This window comes from Chrysochloris asiatica, unplaced genomic scaffold, assembly GCF_000296735.1.
Source record: "Chrysochloris asiatica unplaced genomic scaffold, ChrAsi1.0 scaffold00048, whole genome shotgun sequence".
Lineage (NCBI taxonomy): Eukaryota > Metazoa > Chordata > Mammalia > Afrosoricida > Chrysochloridae > Chrysochloris > Chrysochloris asiatica.
In genome coordinates, this window is record NW_006408566.1 from 174,145 (window position 1) to 177,085 (window position 2,941).

Here is a 2,941-nt window from a genome sequence, read left to right on the forward strand (position 1 = left end):
TTTCTGTATTACCTTTAGCAAAACTTTACTCGCTTGAGATATCAAAGAGATTGTCTGATGATTTCCGCATTCCGTCGGGTCACCTCTCTTTGGAATGGACACAAATATGGATATCTTCCAATCAGTCGGCCAGATAGTTGTTTTCCAAATTTCTTGGCAGAGATAAGTGAGTAACTCCTGTGCCACCTCACTTTCTTGAAAGATTTCAATTTTTATTCCATCAATTCCTGGTGCCTTGTTCTTTGCCAATTCCTTCAATTCCCTTTGGACTTCCTCCCTGAGTATCATTGGCTCTTGTTACACACTGTAGTGTATTGTTAACTCCTACCTAGAAGTAGTCTAGGTAGGAGTTAACAATACATACTCTGGAGTCAGACAGTCAGAGTTTGAATTTTGATTCTACAACTTGTCAGATGAAGAAGTTATTCAGCCTCTTTGAAGTTTCCCTGGGTCTTAGAATTTTGTCTCTAAACCTGGATAGCAATAGTTTGTTGTTTATAAGTGCCTTCAAGTTGGTTCTGGCTCATAGCAACCCTGTATAGGGTTTCCATGGAGCTTCTGGTGAATTTGAACTGGCAACCTTGTGGTTCAAACCAACCTTGCAATCCAGTGCATTATCCACAGCACCACACCAGGACTCCAGTAAATAGTGTTACATTATTAATAGTACTAAGATTATCACAAGGATTAAATGAGCATATTCAGGGCAATAGAATTATTAGTCATTGTTATATGTGTAGGATACAAGGCCAACATATAAGAAATGCCTGTAACCCAGATTGATGGAAATCTGGAGAGAATGGAATCTGAGCTTACTGCTGTATGACAGATAAGAGTTAGTCAATAATCAAAGAAGCAAAGACACCAGAGATGGAGGCAGAGGTGATGGCATGGATAGATAGAGCATCTGAGGACTCTAGACTAATGGAAAGAGAAAAGCTATGTTCTGGTGGTCAGGAGGCTGGCTTGCAGAATGCATCTTTTGGTTATTTAAATGATTACGTATTCCTGAGTGTTGTTGTATACATCAAAACAAAACAAAAATAAACAGAGGGAAAAGAAACAAATGCTGTTAGATGATGACGCATGGAGGGGATTGTAATCATTGCAACGAAACACTTTGATAGCATAAGTGCAAAACTGATGTTCTGCCATGTAAACTATCACTCAATTTACATTAAAAGCTTTAAAAAACAAAAAAAAAAAATAGTAGGAAAAAAAAGAGTTGGCCAATTGAATACACATTGAGGGAGGAGATTTCAGTGAGATGAACAAGGCAGTGGAAAACAGCAGGTGCACAGTCTCTGGAAAATAAAAGTGCATGGCTATAGCATAATGAATTGTTTGATATGTTTCTTCCAGCCATAGTCTTTGTAACTTCCACCAAATGACTCTTTTCCTGATGAGTTTGAGTAACAGAAGATGGGAAAGGCTACTGATAGGATGACATGATTCAGCTATGGATGTTAACAGAGTTTGCTCTAACTGTAAAAATCTTGAAATTCTAACATGTGTTTCAAATAAGCCATATCAGAAACAGGAGGGGGGCAAGAAGAGACAGAAGGAGAGCATGTCCTTTGGACCCAAAGATCCCTGTGCATTGAGTCTTCTCAACTCAGGGAAAGAAAACTGTGATATCTAAGAAGTGGCAGAGAAGCAGCAGCAGCAGAACCAAAAGACAGAGCAAAAGACAGAGTGGTAGGCTTCCTAGCCCACAGAATAAGTAATACTGAGTTACTTTGAACAGACTTGCTCCAGAAACTTAATTGGTAGAGCTAGGTTTGCTGATCCTTGGAGCTAGAACCAAGTAATCTCAGGTTGAGGCTCATGATAGAGTAGACTTTTATCAGCAGCCCCCAAAGGGCTTTAAGGAGCCCAGATAGTGTAGTGGGTTAAGTGTTGGACTGCTAACTGCTAGTCAGAAGTTTGAATCCACCACTTGCTCTTCAGGAGAAAGACAAGACTTTCTGCTTCCTTAAAGATTTATAGCCTCGGAAAGAGGGTACTATGAGTCAGAACCAACCTGAAATCACACCAGCACCACTCTGTTAGCATTACCCAGGCAGAGAGAAGTGGGCATGACTGAGGAGAAGCTGTCCTGACTGACCTAGTTTAGTAGAGAGGGCTATGAGAGGAATGGTTTGGAGTTCACTTTTTCATTTACAATGGTGTATTATAGAATTGCTTGTGCCATCTCTAACACAAAGGGACTGGGGTAAAAGCTAATGAAAAACAAAGCTATGATCTGTGGCAAATCATAAGAAACCTTTACAAGTCATGCTAAAAGGTTTTTTGAGGGAATATTTGATATGTGCCAGATATGGTTCTGTATTTGGAACTGGGCATGAGTACAATGTTGAATAATACATGGTGCCATCTAATTGGGAATATAAATGCATCATTAAATGATAGGATAATTAATAGCAGCAGCAATGGGCTCAAACATAAAAACAATTGTGAGAATGACACAGGACTGGGCAGTGTTTACTTCTGTTGTACATAGGGTCGCTATGAGTCAGAATCGACGGGCTGGCACCTAATGACAACATATTAGATGTGTAATTGAAGACTGTAACAAGTGCTATGAAAGCACAATGTTTAAGCCTGTTTCTTCCAGAGACATGAGCAAGTTATTAAAGAATGAATAAATAATGTTCACCAAGCAAAAGGCACAAAGTCAAAAAGACTGTTAGTTCCCTCTCAAAACAGATAGTATTGTCAGACCCTTCACTGCACCATTTCCAAATGACATATCATTTGATCCTTACATCAACTCTCTAAGACAGAGCTTTTATTGCCACCATATTAGAATTGAGGACCCCCCAAGATCAGTAAGCCCGTTTTCTGCAACTAACTATATATAGTTTTATTTATAATACAATACTCTTTATGCAGGAGTCCCTGCCTGGCCCAAACAGGTAAGCAATCAACTATTAGGTAA